Raw genomic sequence first — 7,706 nt, 5'->3', positions numbered from 1 at the left:
TATATATATATATTAATGTCTCCAGTGCGCACTTACACACATTTATTTTATCAAAAATAGAGTAAATTGTAATATTGTGAAATATGACACTTTAAAATCTAAATAAATTGAAAAATATTTTAATATATATTTAAAATGTAATTTATTATGTTTATTTGTGTGATGGCAAAGCCAGGAAAAAAAAAAACCTGACTGTACTGACTGTGCATCTTGACAGTAGCTTAACTATAAATAAGTGTCTTCTATCTCGGGCAGCAATATTTTTAGTAACTTCCCGTTCATTAATAAAACCTGCATTATTTTTGGTGGCATTATTAATTGCACTCATGCATTCATTGGCATTCTCAGAGGTATCTGTCACGACGTCTCAGGTTTAAGGCCTGCATATCCAGGAGACTGAGGAGAAGACCACGGCTCTTCTTACACTCGAGCAGGTGAGTTCATGAATCTATGGATCTCTGAGAATATTCACCAATCACTGCTATATAAAGTCAGCGTCTTTGTCTCGAATGCAGGCAACTGACCATAGCCAAATCTGTGCAAAATGAACAAGCTTAAAGGTACATTGACTCCAGATTTGTATTTGCTCTTTCCAAGGAAATCTGCCCACAGCTATAGCCTGGAAGAAATGCATTAGCATCGATATGAAAACAGCGCTCGCTTATCAAATATGTGATCTCTACAGAGAGCAAAAATATTTCTAAGGATATTATAGCTTAAGAGTTCAGCTGTTTCTTTGCTAAAGTGAATCTTTGAAGTGAATCTCAGTTATGGTGTGGTTATCTTGTCACGTGTGTGTGTGTGTGTGTGTGTGTGTGTGTGTGTCATCAATTCTGCATGCCTGGCTGTGGTGTGTGTTGCTGGCTTTCTCACGCTGTTCCTCTGGACTGCGAAGACGAGACGGGATCGCTCACCCAATGTGCTTCAATCTCTCAAGAGAAACTTCTGGATCATGTCATCCAACATGCAGAGCTTGTGTGTGTGTGTGTGTGTGTGTGTGTGTCATCAATTCTGCATGCCTGGCTGTGGTGTGTGTTGCTGGCTTTCTCACGCTGTTCCTCTGGACTGCGAAGACGAGACGGGATCGCTCACCCAATGTGCTTCAATCTCTCAAGAGAAACTTCTGGATCGCGTCATCCAACATGCAGAGCTCATCTACCGCGTCTCTGAAGAGTCCTGTACTCTTTTTGTGAGTGAACCATCTCTGTCAGTCAAAGAGTCTATATGAGCTTCACTATTAACTGTGAAATGATTTTCTTACTCTGTATTTTTGTCTTGTTTTCCAGTACAAATATCTAAACAGGCTTACATTTACTTGAGAAGCAATATGACATAATCATATATGTTTAGGGCAAAAAAAGACTTCATATTGTAATACATTTTTCTTCTTAAGTAAGTGTCTCTTGATGATTGTCTAGATATTTGAACTGGACAACAAGACAAAAATAATACGATTATTTTTTTTCAGTCTATTTCATAGTCACTGTGTGGCACTACAACATACTGTATAAACACTGCAAACAATATTATGACCTCATTAGATCACAATGATACCAGATATTAAGTCACATTTTCTGAAAAATCTATAAAAAATTAAGTGAGTTCAAGACTAAAACAAGATAAAATATCTGCCAATGGAGTAAGAAAAATCATCTTACTTTTTACACATGTTTTTAGAAATAATTTTGCATCTCAAGTAAATGTCTCTTGATTTAAGAATCGTTAAATATTTGTACTGGAAAACAAGACATACATTAAATATTTTATTATACCAAATGAAGTTGACTTATAATTTTTTTGACAGTATAGTTTGCACATGAATTAAAGAGTTAGTTACTTAAAAATGAAAAAGCGCCCATAAATTACTCGCCCTCAAATCAACCTAGGTGTGTATGACTTTCTTCTTTCAGACAAATCCAGTCGGAGTTATATTAAAAATTGTCTTTGATCTTTCAAGCTGTTTAATGCCACTCAGCGGGTGTTGCATGCATCAGTCCAAAAGAAGTTAAATAAAAAGCGCACATCCATTAAAAAAATATTGAATTGTCTCACACACGGGGGGTGAACAAAGGCCTCCTGTAGCGAATCGATGCGTTTTTGTAAGAAAAATATCCATATTCAAAACGTAATAATCACTTTAATCTAGCTTGTGCTCACTGTTGTACACGGAAGCAGTTCCGGGCGGATGACGTGCTAAATCTCTGCATTTGTTTTTTTCTTAAAGAATATTAAACAGAATCAGATAACAAATTTCATTTCATCAGCTGATATATTATTAGCTATTAGTTTTCTTTCATTTAATGTCATTATTCTGTTTCATTTAATCAGCCTTGCTTCATTATTGCCAGCTGTGTGCATGACTTTGAATTAATGAGACTGTAATCTTAAAGAATAATCAGACTCATTATAAACACTGTGAGATGTCTTAGGTAGATTGTCTCCTCGCTGTGGGAAAACATGCAGAGAATGATGGTATAATTGTATTTCTCACTTCAAATCTCCATTCACACATTTATAAGGAAGGCTTTTATGTTGTCTGAAGTGACATATGTGAGTATTTTATTAATTTTTATTCATATGAACTATTGGCACTGCACTCAAATCTCAGAGTCAACTGAGCCTGAAAGACATGACACATCTAAAACAGATAAACAGAGTCAAGTCTCTTCTAAGATTTCCAAATCTTCATGATCCGTGTGTCCTACAGGAGGATATGTTCGTCCCGTACCCTCTGCATGCTTTGAGGAGTCAGGGAGGAAACGTGTGCCACACCAAACCCTTCCCAATCCCAGGCTCCAAGAGTGAAATTCAGCAGATATCGGTGAGGAGATGTTTCATTGATTTTATGCTGGAAATATAAACTAGCATTGTGACGTGAGAAGCCTTATAGACTTGCGCTGTTTCAGCCCCCAAAAGGAGGTTTAGATTGTTTGCAAGTAACAAATATAATTCTTAATTTATCTATCTATCTATCTATCTATCTATATATATATATATATACGTATATCTATCTATCTATCTATCTATATATCTGTCTGTCTGTCTGTCTGTCTGTCTGTCTGTCTGTCTGTCTGTCATTCATTCATTCATTCATTCATTGTTTCTTTCTTTCTTTTTTAACATTAGCAAACTATGTGGATTGTGTTTCTGGGGATTTATAGTGACACTTCAAAGTAGATATTAAGTATTAAGTTGTAAAGTGCATCGTAAATAAGATATATAATGTAAAAATAATGTCTTAATCTGTATTTTTTTCCACCTTTTTTTCCACTAATAAGTATCTAAATATGCTTAAAACAGAAAAAAAAAACTGGGATTAAGTGATATTAAGTATTCATATAAGATTTGATTTCAGAGAACACATCTTGAATTAGGTTTCTTTTTGTACCCACTTTTTTAATGATTAATTAATGTATTTATTTATTTATTTACGTATTGATTTATTGATTGATTTATTTACTCACTGTTTATTTATTTTTTTAATTGATTCTTTATTTATAAGCATATATCTAGAAAAATGTGGGGAACTTACAATACAGTTGATGGTCTTTCATTTTTAACCAGAAATGTGCTTTTCGCTGCTTTTCTGATGTTCACTGAAGTTTTCCGTGTCTTTTTCCCGTGTCACTTGAAATGTTTCCGTTTTGAATCATTGTTACCAAAGGCGAGACACGTGAGGAAAAAATAAACGATCAGTTGTGGGACTATATTCTGTCATAAATCGCACACCATTCATTGCAGAACTTTCTACAGTCCGTTACTGGAAATTAAATTAAATTACTGGTTGATATGTCCCGATCTCAATAAAGTTTACACATGCTTTTGGTCCATGAATTAGATCTCGCTCGGGACTCGCGCTGTCTGTGGAGGTTTGGCGAGGACCGGTTCCAGAATTAAATCAACATATTTTATGTTCCATCCATTGCCAATCACTGCTATTTCGAGAGTGAATCCCGCATAAATATGCAGATGTCATTTCCGAAACTTTGCAGGGTGTAGCCTATGTGTTCGAAAAACGAACGTTTCATACAAATTCTGAAAGGATTATACCCTAGAAAGTGCGCAAAGCGTGCAAAACTGCACTTAAAAACTGCGGCGCTTTCAGCATTGAGTGAATTCTGACTAAACGTTTCTGATTGGCCATTGCGTTCAAGAAATCAACAGATATGTCTGTGATTGGTTACATTGCTCAACACTGCAAAAACACGTTGAGGGTCTGGAGCGTTGGAACTCACATCTTTTCGAAACCTAGCAGGACCACCGACTGGGTGGGTCCCTGGAGCGGGGCCTTTAAGGTCGGAGAAGATCCCCGCCTTTCAAGATGGGCTTGTCCAATGAGAAAGATGGAAATTCCGAGCGGGAGGTGGCAATTGCTGGAGGGTTTTACGACCCTTTCTCTCATGCATGGTAATTTGCAAATGGACTTGAATCGAAATTACTAAAGATTCTCAGGACCCTAATATATATTGCCTATGTACCAATACTGGCTAGAACAAACGGAGTGATACAAAATTGTGAAAGGGCGTTCCTGTAGCGATACCAGTACAATATCTCATGGTTCTCAACCAATCAGATTTGAGAACCAACGTTCCCTACATTTTTCTAGATATATGCTATATATAATACAACCTAATTCAGTGTCTGTTACACAATTTTGCTTCCCAAGTAAATTAATCATATTTTAGGGACATTTAGATATTCTAAATCAAAACACTGATTGAACATTGAAAAAATAAAAAAATAAATAAAAACAATAACAAATAATAATGATAAAAATCCCAGTGGGGTGAGACAATAATATTGTTTGTTTTCTCTTTGAATTAACTTTATTTTGCTCATCCTATTGGCAGATTTAATTCACATCCATCCATGCATGTCAGGACAGATTAAGCATGTCTCTGGAAAACTGATACTTGAACCATGTATTCCAGCTCTGAACAAATGAGCTCTGCTTAACGAGTATTGTGTGAAAGTCTGCGACGACAGGCTGTCTTCTTCATCTAATGCACTACTGTGTGACAGCTCTTTCAATGAAGAGACTAAGCTTTCTTTACAACAAAATTGCCTCTGTCACCAAATAGGCTGTTTACTTTTCAATATGTCTTCTTTCTCCACCTGCTGAAATCAATTTCAACATTTCCCACAAAGTGTTTTAGCTTCTTACTAGTTAATGAGTCTTGTCACACCACCAGTGTTCACAGCCAAAGTAGACACGTCTTTCCAATTGATTTAGACATTTGACAGTCTCTGAAAATTATTCTGGAGCAACAGTACAGAAAAAGTGTTGCAAAAATATTGAAAATGGATTACCTCCCGTAACCTCACCTTCACCGAGAGGTTGTGCTGACTTATGAAGTGGGCTTGACTGCTGTATTCACAATGTTTAGTCCGTTTAGATTTTGAAGTCTGTAAATGGGGTCATTATTTATTTATATGATAAATTGTTTGTTTGAGATTGATGCCTTTTCTGCATGTGAAATTGAGGCTTGAAGGTTTCATGTCGGGTCCAATACAGCTGCTGATGCCTCATCTTTCAATAACAGCCTCTTTTCAATGCTTGAATCAGTGTCATTTTAGTATTATTGAGAAACTTTTATAGTTTTTTTAATAAAAAAATATTTGTATATGTTTTATACTTATAATATATACTTAGACTATATATATGCATACACACACACACACATATATATATATATATAGAGAGAGAGAGAGAGATTTTATGTGGTTTTTGTAAATTTTTATTTAATTTTTAGTTTTATTTAAGTTAGTGCATGAAGTTAACCTAAAATAAAATTTGAAATTGTATTTTATTTCAGCTAAATGGTATAATATTTATATATCCTATAAATGTTCTATATTATATAAAATATATTTATTAAATGTCAATATATATTATATTTCAAGTTTTTTTTTTTTATGTGTTTTTTGTAAATTTTTATTTAATTTTTAGTTTTATTTAAGTTAGTGCATGAAGTTAACCTAAAATAAAATTTGAAATTGTATTTTATTTCAGCTAAATGGTATAATATTTATATATCCTATAAATGTTCTATATTATATAAAATATATTTATTAAATGTCAATATATATTATATTTCAAGTTTTTTTTTTATTTTTATGAAACTATAATAACCCTGGTCCACATTACAATAAGAACAACACACATCCTGAAATGTGCATCATGATCATAATCAGCTTTTGTTAGTAGCATGCAAACTGGAATTGTGTATATCTTTTTCTGGTGTTTAGGAATAATAACTCATCTTGGTGACTTTGTTGGGATGGATTCTAAACACCAAACATGCTTTGTTGGTGTGTAAATGTGGGTGATTGTGTGTTAATGTATTCATGTTTCTCAAGTCAGAAAGTTCAAGCGAGTCGTTTTCGCAGCTTAGTAATAAATGCTCCTTTTGGACTGGAGAAGAAGTTCTGAAAGTTACAGTATGTTGTCAGTATATCAAAATCTTAAAAGACAAAATAAATCAATGCATATTGTATTTTTCATAACATGAGCCTTTTGACATCTCCGGTGTGTTTTATGCAGGATAAATGGCTGCTTCACTCGGTCCTGATGCTGGTGCAGTCGTGGATGGAACCCTTGATCTATCTGCAAACTACTCGTAATCGTTACGATGACGCCCCCGACGCTCTGCTCAACAAGACCAAGTGGGTGTCTGATAAACTGCTCAGCCTTGAGCAGGGGATGGTGGTCCTCATCCGCAAGGTAAATCAATAGCAACACAGCGTCTCACATTGCAACAGTGCCAAGCAGCATTTTCACTCCGGTTTCTCCCCAGATGCTGGATGAAGGGATTCTGACGTCCTCGTCTATCTTCGAGCATACGCTGACCCCATACAATGAACAGTCCCCAGAGGTGCTGGAGTCCGTTCTCAGGGACTACAACCTACTCATCTGCTTCAAGAAGGACGCCCACAAGATGGAGACCTTCCTCAAGCTACTCAAATGCCGTCAGAGCAACAAGCTCAGCTTTCCTACTAAACATGCATCTTATATTGAAAGATTTTTTTTTTCTGAAGTGTATGTTGAATTGGCAGCAGTAACCAAAGTTAGCAAACATTAAATGAGACTCCTTAGTGTGAAGAAAATACTTTCTGGCTATTTATTGTGAATTGAAGGAAACAGAAGAAGATGCACACCACTCTCACACACAATCTGAATACTGCACTATTGATTTCCTCCTTTCTCTTCTGACAGAGTTTGTATGCGATACAGATTCCTTGTAGTCTTTTAATGTCTCTCCAGGTCTCTGGTGTGCTGGCAGGCTTTTTTTTTTTAGGGAAGATGGATTCACCTTTGTATTGTTTAGATGAAAAAGCTATTGATACAGAAATATGCTAATGAAGCCGCAAAGCAGACTGTAAATGTTTCCGGTCTGTGTGTGTGTGTGTATGTGTGTGCGTTTGTGTGTGCGTTTGTGTGTGTGTGTGTGTGTGTGTGTGTGTGTGTGTGTGTGTGTGTGTGTGTGTGTGTGTGTCTGAGCGTGTGTGAGTGTGTGTGTGTGCGTGTGTGTGTGTGAGTGTGTGTGTGAGTCTGAGTGTGTGTGTGTGATCTATCTATCTATCTATCTATCCATTAATCCGCATGTTTTACCGTTGTCTGTCTGTCCACCTGTCTGTATATCTGTCTATGTATTGTTTTTGTGATCAAAACAAGGAAAAAATTGAATTTGCAAAAAAAATAAAAA

At 35.6% G+C, this 7,706-nt stretch overlaps 1 pseudogene; it reads left to right on the top strand.

Annotated features, from left to right (window-relative positions):
• The first annotated feature begins 837 nt into the window (after window positions 1-837).
• The window catches only part of LOC107558557 (somatolactin-like), a 17,868-nt pseudogene continuing 10,999 nt past the window's right edge, over window positions 838-7,706 (top strand).

The sequence above is a fragment of the Sinocyclocheilus grahami genome, unplaced genomic scaffold (genome assembly GCF_001515645.1).
Source record: "Sinocyclocheilus grahami isolate Dianchi unplaced genomic scaffold, SAMN03320097.WGS_v1.1 scaffold649.1, whole genome shotgun sequence".
Classification (NCBI taxonomy): Eukaryota; Metazoa; Chordata; class Actinopteri; order Cypriniformes; family Cyprinidae; genus Sinocyclocheilus; species Sinocyclocheilus grahami.
The sequence above is the reverse complement of the archived record's forward strand: the minus strand, read 5'-3'. Positions and strand labels throughout refer to the sequence as shown.